We start from the raw sequence: 20,825 nt of genomic DNA, 5'->3' as shown, positions 1-20,825 counted from the left end.
ACACAATCTCACACACACTTTATGTTTATTTATTTCCGCTGTGCACCATACTCTAACAATCTAGTTAAGAGTTTTGGTTTATCTCTGTCTTAGCAATTGTTGTGCTGTGCGAAAAAGTTTGAAAGTCTATTCACCCCTCCCCCCCCCCCCCCCCCCCCCCTCTAGACTTTCACCTAACCTCTTTTGGGACCAACACCTAATATGTGTGTGTGTGTGTGTGTGTGTAATATGACATATATGCACTTACACACGTGCACTATTTTTCTTTTTTTCAGTTCGCTGCCTAGTCGGCCGCTTAAGCCCCGCCTAGGCCGTCTAGGCGCTAGGCGCTACTCTACCGCCCGACTAGCGCCTAGCGCCTATTGCAATCATGGTCAATAGAATAGCGTTTAATTATTCTGTGTTTTGCAATTTCATATGATCAAAGTGGATATCTCAAGGAGTACATCAGCCACAGTCAATGAGCAGCAGCAGAAGTCAAGCAATAACTAATTCTGTTCAAGATTAGTTATGTTAGTTGTTTTTGTTAATACTTTAGAAACTCCCTTTCTGTTACTTACTGTTAGTTAGCCTTTCCCTTTCTCTCTTGTATGAATACTTGGTTGTGTGCCTTGGTGGATAATTGATGAAATTCAGTACACTTTTTCAAATTCCTTCAATTTCCAGAACTTCCCCCTTCTTTCCAGCTCCACAACATGGTATCAGAGCAGCTTAAAGGAGCATTCTGAGATAGTTCAATATGGCAGCGTGGCCCACGATTGGTACAAGATCAACTCTAGCTGACAACATAACAGCAACTCCGCCAATTGGAAATCCAGTTCCTGCTTCAAGAACCCCTATTTCGGCGATTCCGCCGACTCCAACGACGGGATTGACGACTACGTGAACCCATCACTCGAGTCACATCCTCCATAATCACGTCATGGCCACCACGAGGACCACTGCCGTACCTTGATGACTAATGTCCCATATCATTAATCGTACAATCCAGGTACAGCCACACACACCACACCACAATAGGAATCAATCAACGGATCACAACGAAGATATAAAACCATACCCAATCAAGGAGTGGATCACAATCCGACAACAATGATGATTAACACAAGTCATCATCCACAATAAGAAAGGACAAACAACGCACATGCTAGCATTTAAACACGAACTAGCATGCTTATCAAACGGGTAAACCGAACATAGTTCCGAAAAACACACAAGACTCATCATGGTTCAACGAATCACAATGTTGAACACTTAGCACGATTCAAGACACCAAAACCTACATGGAATCCTACCATATAGTTCTAGACATACGAAACATCAAGAAGACGCTCAAATAGTTTCACAAAAGAACATCGGGAAGTAAAAAGACCGAATACCGAGTCAAAAGAATCACGGGAAACAAATCCCCCAACAACCACATCATGTACCCCGCGGGTGGGCTTACGGGTGGACCCCCACCCGTGGTACCGCCCGCGGGTACCACACCCACCAAGCCATGTACCCAGCGGGTGGGGCGGCAGGTGGACCCCTACCCGCCATTCCGCCCGCGGGTACACACCTGTACCAAAAACTATCCCTTCGGGGATTTTCAACACCAAGCTCAAATTCAAGTCCAAAACATGCCAAATCTCACCAAATACAACAAAATGACTTGAATCAAAGGAATGACCAAGCAATGGCATACAAGAACCCTAATAACAAGCTCTAGATATGCATTTTCACTAGACAATGCATCAACACTCACATTTCATAGCAAAATCACATGTAGAATCTAATAAATCATCATTTAGGTAAGCAAAATAGATTTTGTAGAGCATGGGTTACCTCTTGTAGACATAAACCTTCACTTAACACTTCTCAAAGCCCCTAACAAGGTTCACCTTCCACACCCACTTCAAGAACACACCAAAAGATCATAAAGATTTCAACTTTAAGAATAGACACCTTAGAAAATACTAAAAACACAAAAGGAACATAGATCTTACCCTCCTAGATGCTCAAAGGTGGGAATGGTGGAATCTTGGGGACAAACTTTGAAGATCTTGGAAGGTCTAAACTTGGCTTGGAGAGAAAGCTAGCTAGGTTTTTAGAGAGAAGGAAGAGCTCTTTGCTTTGAAAGTGTAAGGATAGAAATGAAAGATATCTTCTAGGTTAGCTTGGAATGCAATCATAAAGGACTCCCAAGTAGCTTCTTCTACGCCGTGATGTGTCCACCAAACCTTCACCATCTTCATTGACTTTCTACGCGTATCCCGGGTCTTAAAATCCAGAATCTTGAGCGGCCTCTCTTCATAAGACATATCATCGTCCAAAGGAATCACTTCCGGTGGTAGAACACTAGAACGTGTGGCGGATCATGAACATATTTCTTAAGCTATGACACGTGGAAAACATTATGTACTCGCTCCAACTCCATAGGTAAAGCCAACCGATAAGCTAGATTTCCAACCTTCTCGAGTATCTCATAAGGTCCTATGAACCGGGGGCTTAGCTTGCCCTTCCTTCCAAACCTCATCACTCCCCGGGTGGGAGATACCTTCAGCCAAACTTTATCCCCAACTGCGAACTCTACTTGCCTTTTTGCCAAGTCGGCGTAGGACTTTTGACGATCTTGCGCCGCTTTCATCCTTTTCTGAATCTGTTTAATCTTCTCCACGGTGTCGTGCAAAAACTGCGGGCCCAAAACTACTGGATTGACCAAATTCTCCCAGCACAATGGACTGCGACACTTTTGACCGTATAGAGCCTCGTAAGGTGCCATGCGTATACTCGAGTGATAACTATTGTTATAGGAAAACTCTATTAAATCCAGGTAATCCTCCCATGATCCTTGAAAATCCAGCATACATGCTCTCAACATGTCCTCGATGGTTCCCAAGGCTGCTTGCAACGATTTCCAAAACTGAGATAAGAATCTTGGATCCCAATCGGAGACGATATCCCTTGGTACTCCATGATATTTCACCACCTGATTAACATAGGCTTGGGCCAACTGCTTCATCGTCCATGTTTCTTTCATCGCGATAATGCGAGCAGTCTTGGTCAACCGATCGATTATCACCTAGATCTTGTCCTTGCCAGTGCGGGTCACCGGTAACCCTCCCACGAAATCCATAGATATGGAATCCCACTTTCCTTGTGGAATTTCCAACGGTTGCACTTGGCCCTTGACCCTACAACGCTCCGCTTTAACCTTTTGACAATTCAAGCATCTACCCACAAACTCTGCTACCTCTTTCTTCATGTTAGACAACCAAAAGAGGTTCTTCACATCCTTGTATAGCTTGTCACCTCCGGGGTGTACCGAGTAGGGTGTATTATGGCCGTCTTCCAAAATCTGATGCTTCAACCAATCACACGAGGCAGGTACACATAAACGGCCCTCGTATCTCAACTCCCCGTCCGTAGATAACTCAAACGGTCCCCCTCTTCCTTTGGCCAGGTCATCTCTTACTTTCAATAAGCTAGCATCCTTTAATTGTTCCTCCTTGATCTCTTCCAAAAGCGTAGGTACGACCCTTAGGTTGAAAAGACGGACTTCTGACTCAACTTCGCCTTGCTCTACCACTTCTAGGTTCATCCTTTGAAGTTCCTTGCAAAGCTCGTCAGCCACTACCCAAATGGAACTAGCGGCATGTTTGGATTTCTTGCTCAAAGCGTCCGCCACGACATTCGCTTTCCCTTCATGATACTGTATGTCCAACTCATAGTCTTTGATGAGTTCTAACCACCGTCTTTGACGCATGTTGAGATCCTTTTGCGTGAAAATATACTTGAGGCTCTTGTGATCCGTGAAGATCTTACAACGCAGCCGTACAAGTAATGCCTCCAAATCTTCAAAGCGAAAACCACGGCTGCCAGCTCTAAATCGTGCGTGGGGTAGTTCTCCTCATGTACTTTAAGCTGCCGAGAGGCATAAGCTATCACTCTCCCATTCTGCATCAATACGCAACCTAGTCCCTTCTTGGACGCATCACTGTATACCTCGAACCCTTCTGTCCCGGACGGTAAGATTAGCACTGGTGCGGTCGTGAGCCTCTCCTTTAACTCCCGGAACGCTAACTCGCAAGCTTGATTCCATTGAAAAAGCATGTCCTTCTTTAACAGCTTTGTCAACGGTTGAGCCACCTTGGCGAAATCCAACACAAACCTTCGGTAGTAACCAGCTAACCTAAGGAAGCTTCTTACTTCCGCCACGGTTGTTGGCACAGTCCACTCCTTCACCGCCCGCATCTTATCCGGATCCACCGAGATGCCCTTGCTATCTATCACATGGCCCAAGAATTCCACGCTATCCTTCCAGAATTCACATTTTGAGAGCTTGGCATACAACTGCTTCTCCCTCAGAGTCTGGAGTACTGTCCGAAGGTGCCCTTTATGCTCTTCTTTATCCCGTGAGTACACCAGGATGTCATCGATAAACACGATCACGAAGTCGTCGAGATGAGGCTTGAATACCCGATTCATCAGATCCATGAACACTGCGGGGGCATTTGTCAAACCGAACGGAATCACCGTGAACTCGTAGTGGCCGTAACGAGTCCTGAAAGCGGTTTTAGGAATGTCCCTATCTGCCACCTTCAACTGATGATATCCAAATCTTAGGTCGATCATAGAAAACACTCCGGCGCCACGGAGTTAATCAAACAAATCGTCGATCCACGGTAAAGGGTACTTGTTCTTGATGGTTACTTGGTTCAACTCCCGATAATCGATGCACAGCCTCATGCTCCCATCTTTTTTCTTTACAAAAAGCACTGGCGCTCCCCACGGTGACGTACTCGGCCGAATGTAGCCTTTGTCTAACAGCTCTTGCAACTAGGTCTTCAGCTCCTGCATCTCTTTGGGCGCTAAACAATAGGGAACTTTAGATATAGGCCCTGTACCTGGTACAAGATCCACTGAGAATTCAACTTCTCTCGGAGGAGGCATTCCCGGAATCTCCTCGGGGAAGACATCAAGGAACTCGCACACAACAGGTATGGTCTGAGCCGCATCTCCTTTCGCCTTCAGGTTTTCAACTAAGCACAAGAAGATCTCGTGCCTTTCTCCACGTACTTTTTCATTTTCATCATGGACACTAACTTGATTCCCGGTTCTTCGGTTGATCCTCGGTACGACACCCTCTTCCTGTTTGGTTCCCTCAAAACCACCTTCTGCTCACCACACAAGATCTGTGCTCTGAACTGCCCTAGCCAGTCCATGCCCAGGACCACATCTACCCCGTCCAGGCCGAACTGAATTAGATTACTGGAAAACTCTTATCCACTGATGATTATCTTAACGTCTTTGAAGAGGCGGTCGCAGGTTTTAACTTCCTCGGATGCCACCTTGACACTTAACTTCACTCCCACACCTTCGTTTAAGCCTAGATTCTTCACGAGTCCCGGAGATATGAACGAGTTGGACGCTCCAGAATCGAACAAGATTACCGCTGGGACAGCTTGTACAAGAAAAGTCTCGATTACTACATCACTACCTCCTGCCCGAGCTTCACTTAGGATGAGGGTCTTCTCTTGAGATGACTCTTCTGATGAGCTCTGCGATCCTAACCCCCTACTCCTTCGTGACAACGTTTTTTGTCAATAAAAATACAATTGATTTGTACCATTAGAAATGAGAAACAATTGTAAGAAGAAATATTGTTGTCACTAATATTGTCATTTTTTGTGATGAAATTGTTACAAATATTTGTGACACTCTATAATTCCGTAATAAGAATTACTAAATTGTGACAATAATTGTGTTTATTTTTTATCACTAATTTATTATAATTGTGACGAGTAATTAATTGTTAGAATAACTTCATCACTATAGTTAAATAGTTGGATATTGTGTGAAATGAATGTAATTGTGAAAATACATTTTATAATCACTCATTTTTAAACGTTCTTTATGTGACAAATAAGTTAACTATTACTTATTTAAGATTTATTAAAATTAACCATTCAAACTCAATTTTTTTTTTGAAAACTTCAAACTCAAAATATAAAGAGTAAAGAATTCACAAGTTATAAATACAAATTCATATAGTACTCAATCATCATCATCACCACCACCTTCCTCATCTTCAGATGTTGGAATCTCATCATCATCACCATTAATAAAAGCATCTCCATCACTTTCAATTTCATCTTCTTCAATACTCATGGTATGAACATTTGATGAGCTTACTTCAACAGTTGCAGCATCCAAATCAAGCCTATGCAATGCCATAACATCATTATTATATATCTTCCAAATTAAAATTTTGAATGGTAAATGTGATACCCAATTTTTTTAGCCCTTCTAAATTCTTCTTTTTCCGATTGATTATTCATTTCTTTTATAGTCAAGCCTTAAAAAAATTAAAATCAAATTATCCTTATCTTATTATCATTGTTATAAATAAATACAGAATAAAGTATATATAATTACAATGTTTGATTATAAGTATGTGAGTAATATTTTGAAATACAAAATAATTATTTTAATATAAATTGTGTACATCATTTTGGGTCATATAATTATATATGTACATTTTATATACTTATATTTTGGTAATTATGTGTGTGTGGCATGTAGTGTGTGTGTATATATATATATATATATATATATATATATATATATATATATTTAATTACCTAAAGATTTCTATCATATAAAAGCATACAATATATATTTATTAAGGTAATTACAACTAAAATACATATTTTGTTTTTAACAATACACGTATATATGATAGACACATATATTGTATGCTTTTATATGATAGAAATCTTTAGGTAATTAAATATATATATATATATATATATATATATATATATATATATATATATATATATATATATTATTTATTTATTTCTAATTATATTATACTCCGTATTTAAATAAAGGGAAAATAGCACTTTTCCCCCCGAGTTATGTACTTATAGCACTTTTTTCCCCTGAATTGTTCAAGTGGCTGTTTTTCCCCCTGAAATGTTAAATGGACATATTTACCCTTAAAATAAATATTTTATTTATTTTTCTTCTCCAACAAATTATGACCATAATTTGGTTCAAACCAAATAGACATTATAGCAACTAAACCGAAATATTCCAATTACAATTTAGAATCGAAATTCGATATTTAGATTTTATTAAAATCGTGAACCGGAACGGCTGGTTCATGTTCCAAACTGAAAAAATAAAATACATTTATTGTTGAATTCAGACTATTTTAAAATAAAAATAAAATTTTAAAATAAAAACGGTTCAAAATCGCGAACCGGATCCGGAACCGCCCGTTCACGGTTCAGGATTTAATTTTTTAATTCATAATTTTAATAAATTGAAATCCAAATATTGGGTTCTAGATCTGAATCATAACCGAAAACTTTTAATTCGATTGCTATAGTGTCAGGTTAAGTTCGAACCGAACCGTGGTCATCCGTACGTATACGCAATAATTTGATGGAGAAGTAAAATAAATAAAATGTTTACTTTAAGGGTAGAAATATCAATTTAATATATCAGGGGGGAAAAACCACCACTTTTAGAATAATTGAGTGGGCTAATGTGCTTACCTAAGTAATTCAGGGGGAAAAAGTGCTATAAGCATACAACTCAGGGGGGAGAAGTGCCATTTTCCCTTAAATAAATTATTTTTACTATATAGTCCATAAATATTCTATTATATTTTAGGTGACCTGCAATCATTTGAGTAAAATTATTTTATGGCTATTACACTTTCCTAAATCTATATTACCCTTTAAATGTTATTTTGAGCACAATATTTTTCATTATTTTATATATATACTAGTATTTTCGCCCGTGCGATGCACGGGATAGATTTGTTATAATATATTAAAAATATTTGGATTGATATATAATTATTTAAATTAGAACATTAAATATTATACAGTGCAATGGAAGATATGTCTTGAATTACTTATGTGTTTTAATGTTATCATTGTTTGAATTTGAGCAAATAATTGCTCAAATTAATAGCTTATGTGTAAATGTACGCATGCGATGCTGTAACTTTGGAGATTTTATTTATCATTGTTTAGTATTTTTTTTATAAATTAAGCAAATGTGTTCGTTCTCTAGCAACTCAGTTATATGAATGAATTGTTATCTTAATTCAATTGTATGAAATATATATATATATTTTTGTCTACATATATAGCAATTTTTCCATTTAAAAAAAAATATAATATCAACGATTGTATTTACATATTATTGAAACCTGTTTGTAGATGACATCGTTTGTAGCAACGCAATCCTGTCCATCATCGTATAGAGCTAACACCTTCAGTCTTTCAGGATAGGTGACTCGGGTGAAAATATATAATGGTAGAGTATTAGTCAATTAGCGATCCTTTTATATTTTAAGTCAATTAGTAATATCAAATTCATTTTCAGCAAATTATTCTTTTATATTTTTAGTCAATTAGTCAATTAGAATATCATATGCAGTGATATTTTTACCTAATTTTTGTTCAATTTTTAATTGATGATGTATAGTATTATTATTGAAATATTTAAGTTTCATTTTTAATTTAACTTTAATATTGTTTAAAATATGCATTTACTATTCATGATGTAGAATTATTATTGAAATATTTCCGTCAAATTTTAGTTTCTGTTCCATTTTTAATTAAAATGCAATGATCTAACCATTTATTTTTTTTTCATATTAATCAATTATGGATCATTTTTTATTTGCAGTCAACTATTCGTATTCGTTTCTTTTTATATTTTCAGTCAATTTGTAATGCCATATTCATTTTCAGCCAATTATTTTTTTTTAAAAAAATTTTCATTCAATTAGTCAATTAGAATATCAGATACAGTGATATTTTTACCTAATTTTCGTTCCATTTTTAATTGATGATGTAGAATATTATTATTGAAATATTCCGGTTTCATTTTTAATTTACCTTTACTATTGTTTAAAATATGCATTTACTATTGCTGATGTAGAATATTATTATTTAAATATTTCCTTTTCATTTTTAATTTACTTTTACTTGATGATGTAGAATATTATTATTAAAATATTTTTGTTCTATTTTTAATTTTCATTTCATTGTTTAAAATTGTGAAAGATTTATGACATAATTGTGATTTGATGTATTATACTGTATAATATTATTGTGAAAAATTAAAATGCAATGATCTGACCATTTCCTTTTCCATTTTAGTCAATTATGGATCATTTTTATTTTCAGTCAATTATTAATATTCATTTCGTTTTCCAATTAACCTAACTTCAATTCCTTTTTTTTTTCATTTTTAATTTTCAATAAATTATTAATATTCATTTCTTTTTTCAATTTACCTAATTTCCATTCCATTTTTAATTGATGATGTAGAATATTATTGTGAAATATTTATGTTCCTTTTTTTCATTTTTTTAAATTTACATTTACTATTTACTATTGTTTGGACAGGAAATCAAGTAAATAGGATTTTGTTTTTAATTATAGTATAGATTTGACCGTGAGGTTGTAACATACATATATGATGAATTGACTATATTATAAATTGTTTAAATTTGTTATATAGGGTATTATGTTACGTGAGAGCATTGAATATGGAAACAATATTACTAAGATTTTAGTTGATTTCTACTTTACATTTGCTTACAAAATAAGTTGTATTAAATTAGTTGGTGATAAAATCCAAAAATTCTACACGGTAATACCATACATAATATTACCAATTATGCTATTATGTTATTACCTAATTAATTAATGTCTTTTCTACACGGTATTATAAATATATATAAAAAAATACGGAGAATTTGCAAACAATAATGTTACCAAAAATATTATTATATTAAAGAATATAATTAATATATCTAGAAGATCATATAGGGCACTCTTTGATCGTAAATCAATATATAATTAGTTATATACACATTTAGCAGTACCAATGTTATTACTAATACTTTATATATATCTGCAGTATTGAATCTTTAGTGTGAGATAAGAAACAAATAATCAGTTAAATGATGCCTTTATTTGGATGCACTAAGACTATTACAGTGCTCCATCACTTTGCAAACATGTACAACTTTGGCTTTATTTTATACTTTAAATTATACTTCGCTTATCATTTAGATTTTAATGTATTATTTTAAGCTAATTTATTTATTAACATTAAAAATACATTTTAAAGTGTGACAATTTATACTAATAAATCATTTTAAAAAGTGGCAAAAGATGATTTTCTAATTTGTTGCCACTGCATCATCAATTTAAAAAAAAAAATTGTTGCTATTGTTTACCTCGATCATCTCATAAATATCCATAACTTTTATTAGAGGGGTCTAATCAACACATAAACTGAAAAAAAAATGACAATCATAAACAAAATATGTACAAAAATAAATGATAAAAACATTATGATAATGATTAAGACATAATAAATTTACATTTCCAAAAAATCACAAAACTCTAGAAATCCTGATTGAAAAGCAACTATGTATCAAGAGTTATATATCTTGACATAACTGGCTAATCAAAAAGAACATTCATTACTTATCCTTATTCAAACACTTTCAAATATAAAGAAAAATTAAAACACTTGTGTTTAGATTAACTCTTCGTATCATTCTTAACTCTACACAATTGCATAAGAACAACCATAGGATTTGCAAGGCCAAAATTTAAAAATAAATAAATAAATAAAGGTTTCAACTCTTGGCGTTGGTATATGTTGATCCCACACTGTATCTTTCAATTGATTGTCCCTATAAACAAATAAACTACGGAGTACTTAAAAATAAATAAATAAATAAAGGTTTCAACTCTTGGCGTTGGTATATGTTGATCCCACACTGTATCTTTCAATTGATTGTCCCTATAAACAAATAAACTACGGAGTACTTAATAAAAAATACATATACAAAATACAATAAAAATAACAAAATTAGATAATTTACTTTGTATCCACGTACAATTAGAAAATCAATAAGTTAAGAAGGCTTCCCTGCAATGATTTTATCCAATGGGAGTATATCTCAACGACCCTACCAATAACGTCAAACATGTTAATAAAAAAAAAAAATTCAGATGTAGATTAAAATTGTAAATGAAACTTACCAACGAATTGTTTATCATCTACAGACTTCAAAAATGAAAATGATTTCAATAAATAAATTTGTCTAGAAAAGTTGTCATTTTTATAGATTTTATGAAATCACCCCCTTTTCTCTATGGGACTTCATATAGGTGCACACCAATCACTATCTAATAGCTCTGAAAGTCTTCAATAGAGAAATATCCTAGGCAAGAATAAACATTGGAGTCGTATAAAAAAGCAAAATTGAAAGAAAAAAAAAAACCTCTTGATCGTGAAACATGCACTCTCTAGATTTTACGGATTCACTCCCCTTTCTCTATGTGACTTCATATAGGTGCGCACCATTTGCAGTCTAATAGCTCTGCAAGTCTTCAATGGAGAAATATCCTGGGCAAGAATAAACATTATTGAAGCCGTAATAGTTGTATGTTAGTATACATATCTATATCTCTATATATAATTACTCAATATAAAAGAATGAATAAATGAATATAAGGAAAAAATATTATCAATTAATAGATTTACCAATTAGGTTAATACGTGAATATGGAAACAATATTATCAATTAATAAATTTTAATTAATTTCTATTTTACATTTGGTTACCAAATAAGTTTTACAATAAAAGTTTGAGCGGAAAAATGAAATAGGAGGATTTTACTTTTATATATACTAGTATTTGCACCCGTGCGATGCACGGAATATATTCGTTATAATATATGAATTATAATTTGCTTCATATCCGATAGTGCAAATTTTAACGTTGAAAGGTTTGTATGAATGTTTCGGAATTAAATTAATTGGTCTCATTATCTTTATGTGTAGTAACTTAGCTATAGAAATTTTTGTAACGGAATATATACGTAATATGTAGATATGTAACAATTTTGTTATATTTGTGCAAGAAGTATACATAATATAACTGTTTTGAATTAGACATTGTTGAAAACCTCTTTGTAGACGACATTAGTAGTACTAACAGAAGTTTGTCCATCCTCGTCTAGAGTTAAAACCTTAAGGCCATCAGGATGAGTGACTGGGGAAAAAGTCACATACAATTGACCGTGATTAAAGACTGATTTTTTCAACAATAAGACAACGTGAGTTAGTGTTTAACCCTGACTTTTGTTGATAGTCATTGCATATGCTAGCATCAACGGGAATTGTTTACGCTGGAACTTGAATGACAATCTCGTATCAGAAGGGGTAAGAGACATTTGTGGTATAAGAACTTTGTTTCCTTGCTGCGTTCCATTAACTATTCTTGCTTCGACAATATGACCCGCCAATCTTGTAACGATGAGGCGCGTACCGTTGCAAAGACCAAGAGATTGGTCTATGTTTCGCAGTAACATAATAGGTGCACCAAGAGTGTGTACTTGTGAGAAATTATCACCATCTATCTGATTCTACCTTACACAAAGAGTCACAGTTTAAATACGTCTGACCTTCTGCAGTGTTCATGTCACACATATACTGATTAATTTGATAAACAACATCTAAAGTCGGTGAGAGGATCGCTCGTCCTTCTAGGTGCGACTCTTCTAGCATTCCATACTTCGCGGTTGGGAAGATGCTTTCAACTATAGTTGCAATTGGATCAGGTCCACACTTCAATATTATTTTGTGCGTCCATTGTCACGCCTTATGTAGATTAGGTAACCAGCTTTATCCAGAATCGTCTGACTAACATATTTTTTGGGGAAATACTTTGAACATTTACCATTTACCATGCATGGCGAATTCTTCCGGAGTTGTCCACACGGTCCGTGCAACATAAATTCGCTAACTACGTCATTGTACTTATTGTCCGCATCTTGGTCTGGAATTTCAGCAGAAATCAAGGCATCAACTTCCGATGTGGAATGTGCCCGATTCATTCTTTTGGCAAATAGCAATATGTGCGCCCGAGGGAGTCATCTTTTTTTAAATTCAATTGTGTAGATAACTGTGTAGAAAATTAAAATTTTAAAAAGTAGTTTTATACATGAAATTTAAATTTAATTAAGGCACATTAAAGTATGTATGATAATCAAATACCTCCACATATGTAGCCAAACAACTTTTATGTCTTGATATCTTCAATCATAGCATCAAGTTTCATCTTAAACACGCGACAAACAATATCGAGTCTATCCTCTGTTTTAAGTCCACGTTATGCAACATACCACTCAATCTCAGTCCACTTCGGGTTGCATGTGAATGTTATGAGCAGATGAGGATAACCGATGTGCCTGCATATTCCATTTCATCTTGATGGTTTTGAATCATATACCTAGCTCCGCATGTGAATGATGATGGTAGTATAATTCTTTTCACCCTGAGTTGAATGATGATGGTAGTACAATATTTTCAAGGAATTTTTTCATTTATTACGCAGAATTTGTTTTAATTATTCTCACAATTATAATGGTTTAATTATTCACAAAATTTTTTAAGTATTTTTCATTTTAAGTACATATTGACTTTAATTTAGGGTAATAATTCATTAGATATTAGTTAATTTTCATATAAAATTTTGTTACCAATTAAGCTTTATTAATTTTTTTTACAAATTAATTAATATTTTTTATTAGTTTGGGTGGAAAATTTAAAGAGGATAATTTGTATTTTATTAATAGTATAGATTGTTGTAAATAATAATTAATAAATTATTATTTTCTTATAAAATTATGCAAAATTTCAAAAGAATTTTCTCATTTATTACGCAGAATTTGTTTCCATTATTCTCATAATTATAATGGTTACTTATTTTTAGAATTTGGTAACCATTTTTCATTTTTAAGTACATATTCTGGAATGGCAACGGGGCGAGGCGGGCGGGGAGTATACTCCCCGTCCCCGTCACTGCGACCCCGTTCCCGTCCCCGTCCCCCGCGAGGAATTGAAAATATTCCTCATTCCCGTCCTAGCGGAGAATTAGGTGGGGACGGGGATTCTCCATTCTCCGTCAACTCCTAGTCAAAATGTTAAATAATTGAGCAAAAAAATATAAAATATTTGAGTATATGATAATAAGAGCGTAAACTACATTTATTTATATATTTAATTAATTTCTATTAAACATTTGCTTACCAAAAAAGACTACATGAATATATAAATTTTATAATTAATTAAATTTTAGTCAATTAAACTTCACACGGAATAAATTTTATAAACTAATTAATTAATTACCATAATATTCTTTCCATAACTAATTAGTCACATATGGAATATTTCTGAAATATATATAGACTACTTATACTTATATATACACAGATATTAATATATAATTTTTATAATTAATTAAATTTTAGTCAACTAAACTTCACACAGAATAAATTTTATAAACTAATTAATTAATTACCATAATATTCTTTCCATAACTACTTAGTCACATACGGAATATTTATGAATTATATATAGACTAATTATATATACACAAATATTACAGAAATGCCTGTAAGTTTTGGGGGGCGAGAAAATTTGGCTAGGATGATTTTACTTTTAATTATATGTAGACATATTAATTAGTCATTTATTAATAACATATTTCTTTATTTCCAGTAATATATTCTGATCCATTTTAATCAAGTATTAATTAGCATTTCATTTTCCAATTGACTTAATTTTCATGTCATTTTTATTACCAGGCAATAATTTTTTTAATACATATTAATTAGATAATTATTAATATAATTTTTTTATTTTCAGTAAATTATTAATAACAGATACCCTTTTCCAATTTATATATACTATTGTTAATTCGTTTCCTTTTCGACATTGTTAATTTGGAGATTTTTAAAAAAAAAATATTAGACCATAATTTGTATATTTCGTGTCATTTTTAATCTCAGTCAATTATTTATTCAATTAACAGATTTCTTTTTCAATTTATATATACTATTCTTTAGGCGGAGTTGCAATTTTTTTTTTTTTCATTTGAGTCAATTTGGAATTATTTTTAATTTTAAATCAAGTATTAATAATAATTTCCTTTTCTAATTAGCCTAATTTTCATGCCATTTGTATTCTCAATTAAATATTTTTTTAATACATATCAATTAATTTTTACTATAACTATTAATATAATTGTCATTATATATTTGAAAATTATAGATCTTGTGCCATTTTTTAAAAGGTTAATCAAGTATTAACTATCATTTTTTTCAATTGACCTAATTTGCATGTCATTTTTTATTCTCAGTTAATAACTTTTTGAATACATATTAATTAGTTAATTAATAATAATAATTTTTTAATATTTCCAATAAATTTTTAATAACATATAGTTTTTCGATTTTACATATACTATAGTTAATCCATTTCCTTTTTGACATGGTCAATATAAGGATCTTTTTTTAAAAAAAAAAATATTATACTACAATTTATACATTCCATGCTATCTTCAATCTCAATCAATTATTTTTCTAATTAACAATTTTTTTTTCCAATTTACTTATACTATTGTTTGGACGGTCTGACCATTTTCTTTTTCATTTGAGTGAATTTGGAATGATTTTTAATTTTTAATCAAGTATTAATAATCATTTCATTTTTCAATTGGTCTAATTTTCATGTCATTTTTATTCTCAGTCAAATATTTTTTTTAATACATATCAATTAATTTATACTATAATTATTAATATAATTTTTGATATATATTCAAAATTTATATATTCCATGCCATTTTAATCAAATATTAATTATTATTTCCTTTTTCAATTGGTATAATTTGCATGCCATTTTTATTCTCAGTCAATGATTTTTTAATACATATTAATTAGTTAATTATTAATAACATATATATATATATATATATATATATATATATATATATATATATATATATTATTTCCAGTAATATATTCTGTGTCATTTTTAATCAAGTATTAATTATTATTTCCTTTTCAAATTGATTAACTTTTTCCAGTAATATATTATGTGCCATTTTTAATCAAGTATTAATTATCATTTCCTTTTCAAACTGATTTACTTTTCATGCCATTTTTTCTTAGTCAATGATTTTTTTTAATACCTATTAATTAGTTAATTATCAATAACATTTTTTTTAATATTTCTATGTTAAAGTAATTTTATAATACTAACAACTATTACTATAAATAAGTTTCATGTGTAAATACGATATGTAACCTTTATTCATTTTAAAGTTTTGTTATGTAATAACTATATAGGAAACATTGCAATATTACAATTGAAAAAAAAAAACATACTATTATTTTGTTGATTTTCAAAAATATACTATCAATTAAATAAGATTTGATATTTAAAATGAGTAATTAGCTAAAATAATAAACTTTTAATACACCGTATTAAAACAAAAAGTTATTACAAACATCTTAGTAAGCTAAATTAGTAGGTAAACTACAAAAGAAAATATATATTCTCATTTATCAGTCATTTCGATTACACCAGCAAGACTAATTAATTTATATATTAATTGTGCAAGTTAGGTGTTGCCACATCCTTTACTAACATCCATGTTAATTTGTCCAATGTCTAAACTCATGAGTCATCTGTATAATCTTCATCAACACCACAGTAAAATTAAAAAAAAATATGATAGTTGTTAATTCATCCAATGTCTAAACTCATAAATACAATCTTCATCACAATAAAGTTTTTAAAAAAATATTATGCTAAAGAATTAGATATGATACATCTATAATTCAATTTTCATGCATGAAATATTTTCACGAAATAAAAATAAAAAATTAATAAATATAATATACAAATAACTTTCTAAAATGCTTACTTGAAATAGTTACGAAATATTGCATTTTTTTAAATAAAACTACCAAGAAAATATACTTTATTAAATTTATATACTACTTTTTCAATATATGCAATTGCATCATTGCATGTATATTAATAAGAACTAAATATGAAACTTTTGATTTTCATTTAAATGATTGTATAGTAATTAACTATTAATGCAAAACAAATTTAAACCATTTATATATATATATATATATATATATATATATATATATATATATATATATATATATATATATTTAATTTATACATATTTTAGAGGAAATTTAAATTCGATTAACTACAATATTTAAAATGAGTAGCTACCATATTTAGATTTGATATTTAAAATGTGTAATTAACTAAAATAATAAACTTTTAATAGAAACTATTAAATTTAAAAAAATATTAAAAACACTCAGATTCTTCACTTTACATTTCTGATTTTTGTATCCACAAGTCAATATTATGTAATACAATCAAAGTTGTTCTAGGGGTTACTACCATCTCTAAATTAAAAAAAAAAAAAAAAAAAAAAAAAAAAAAAAAAAAGTCATCCTGCAAGTTTTCATCTACAATGATTGGCGGCCATGGTTGAAACCCTTCAAGGTTGACAAAAGAGATAGAGACAAACATCCAAACAAAAAATAAAGTTAAAAACAACATAAAATTAGATTCTAGGATAAAGATAAATACATTTTTTCACCTTCAAAATGGATCGAATAGCATAGCAATTTTCTATGGTACTACACAACAAAGGAATAATCCTTATTCACAGGGATTGAACAATGTTATTGATACATCAACAAACTAAGCCTAAAATTATGCAGGAAAGAAAATACAATATGAATATGAATATGAATATAAATATGAATCTTAAAAATGGTAGTGAATATAAACATTAAAAAAAAACTAATACACATATTTACGATCCACACTCTCATTGAGTTGTCATCCCTACAAACTTCAACCACCGCCCTCTAACATGAATTGCTGCAGTCATCTATCACTGAATCTTCTTCCACCACCGCCATAAAAATAACTACTAATTTAATCCAAAGCAATGCCAACTTCAAATTTGCAGGAAAAAAAAAAAAAAAAAACAAAACAACTTCCGCACCGACAAAGTCAAGATTACTTCCGCAGTGTTGATTCTGCCGAAAATGCCAAAACATCTTGAAGGGAGAGACAAATTACTCTTTTATTACAGAAAATGCACACTTTAAAGACGAAGAGATTGAATCAAAAGAAAGCCCAACGCTTTGACAAATTGACAACTAAAAAAATGCTTTGAATATTATTTTCATTTTTAGTGTATTCTTATCATGCTTCCCTTTGCATCTGTTTACATATACACAAAATCCGTCCCTCTCCACTTTATCCACTTGATGAGCAAGGAACTCTATTGCTTCTCGATCAATCTTTATAGATCTGTATCTTCTCTACAAAATTAAACGAAAAATAAAGAGAATATATCAACATTTTTTCTTACGAACCACTTTTCCTGTTTAAAAATCAAAAAATACAAAAAAAAAAAAAAAAAAACAAAAAAACAAAAAACAGAAAACAAAAAAAAAAAAAAAAAAAAAAAAAAACAAAACAAACCCAATAAGAAAGAAAGATAAAAAGAAACTAAGATAATGAAAACTTCACCCGTGCAAATCACGTATCAACCTCAACTGTGGAAGATCACAGGATAATTAGCAAAAAGTCAATGAAATAATTAATCTTAGTTGGGATTGTGAAATTGATGAGTTGTCTATGGTCATATAAGGTGTATTTATACACAATAGATGAGATCAAAAGAGCTTAGTATTGAAATTATAATATGGTAAGAGATATTAAGAAAGGTAAAAGCTTCAAATTATTTACTTTCTACCCACTACTACACGGCATTCCATATATATACATATACATTCTGGGTGAGTATAGCTTTTATATATAAATAAAATACTACACACTAATTAGCTTAATTAACAATAATCACCTTAGTTACTACATATTGTATAACTACATTCCTAATATATTATTACAGCATTGTTCTTACGGTTTTCCCTAATTATTTAATTAATAATATATTACTAATATAATTATTCCTAATATATTTGATAATAAAACTGGGTATAAAAAAAGGTAATAATAATATTATTATTATAGATTATTATTATTATTATTATTATTATTATTATTAGATTACATAAATGTCCCTAAGTTTTTGGGGGAAAACTTGGCTAGGAGGATTTTACTTTTATATATATATATATATATATATATATATATATATATATATATATATATATATAGATTTATGTACCTAAAAAACTATGCAAATTTCCTAATCTTATACGGAGTATATATTTATATTATGCTATACAGGATTTTTCCTTATTATCATCATAATTACCTTCTTAATACTACTCCTAATATCATTAGCATTCTAATCTTAATTACTGACATGCCATTCTATTCCTAATCCCCTCTTTTTACTTATATATGTACACACACATGGATTCCTAATGCATTTTACCCTAGTATATATTTAAGCAAAAAAAAAAAAAAAAAAAAAAAAACTAACTCCAATCTTTCTTCACCCTTGCACGTCTCTCTCCCCCATTCTCCCTTCTCGGCATTCACTCCATCCGGACTTGGTGTCTTTGGTTTCCCTTCTCTACTCCAGTTTCATCTCTTTTCTTCCCATGGCCGATTAAGCCAGTGACCACGATTCGCTTGTTGAGCCGGTGATGGACAAGATCAACGACAATGTTTAAACCTCAAAATGAAGGGAATTATGATTTTATGGTGATGTTAATTCTATTCATATTCAACGCGGGTGACCACAATTTGCTTGTTGAGCCCAATATTTTTCCATTGATGCAGGTACCCTAAATTCATTGATGCCTTATGGGGTTACTGGAGACTGGGAATTCAAAACGAGAAGCTATTTCTTTGCACCACCTCCTAGAAATTAAACTTCTCATTACCTCCTCCAGGGTCACCAGAAAGTGTGGTATGTTTGTCGTGCCACCCATACGTTCTCTTCTTCTTCTTCTTCTTCTTCTTCTTCTTCTTCTTCTTCTTCTTCTTCTTATACTAGTCGCTTGTTTGAGTGAGGAACACGGGGTGATCAGTGTTTTGTTATGGCGCTTTTTGCAGGTGACTCTCATCGAAATGATAAATATGGGATTTGTTGCGGTGAGCTGCCATGAAGCTCTGGTTTTGAGATGCAAGGGAAGAGAAGTTTCTTATTGATGCTTAGTGCAAAAAGGAAAAGGAAAAAAGGAATGGGAATGGTATAGTGTACTGTACACATAGCACAAGCAGTAGTGGAATAGTTGGGCTGATGTGAAAGTTTTGTGCAATTGAGTGGCAGATTGAGGGATTTTTCATTTTATCATAACTTATTACACACCATATTGGCACCCAGAATGCTATTTTTCTCCCTATTGGTCCCAACCAGATCCCCTTTCTCTAATTTTCCTTGTGGTCAATACACTGATACACATGATGTCCACCCATGCTATTTTATTTTAGAAAATAATTAAATTAAAACATTTAATTATCACAAGATTTTGAAATAAATAATTTTATATTGTCTGTATTTGGCTAGAATTATTTGAAAAAAAAAATATGTGACAAAATAATGGTCACTTATAAAAACATTAAGATTGACAATAGCGACAATATCTCAACTTATTTTAGTGACACAAATTTCATCACTAATTTTCAGTATTTATCCGTGACGAAGATAATGGCTACAAGAAATTGAATTGTTGTATGACTTTAGTTAACACTAATGATTGTTTTAGAGTTAACTTCTTTTGTCACAAATAAATGCAACATTTGTTACCATGTTTGTTGTCACAACAAATTAATTATTTGTTACCACTTTTTAGGTCATTGATAATCATTTTTGCATCAAGAACAATTCTCACAAATAAGTACAACTATTGTGACTAATGTGTTGTCACAATAAAACAAGTAATTGCAACAATTTTAGTTGTCACTATATCA

The sequence above is a fragment of the Ipomoea nil genome, unplaced genomic scaffold, assembly GCF_001879475.1.
Source record: "Ipomoea nil cultivar Tokyo-kokei standard unplaced genomic scaffold, Asagao_1.1 scaffold1932, whole genome shotgun sequence".
NCBI lineage: Eukaryota > Viridiplantae > Streptophyta > Magnoliopsida > Solanales > Convolvulaceae > Ipomoea > Ipomoea nil.
Note: the sequence above shows the minus strand (reverse complement) of the source record.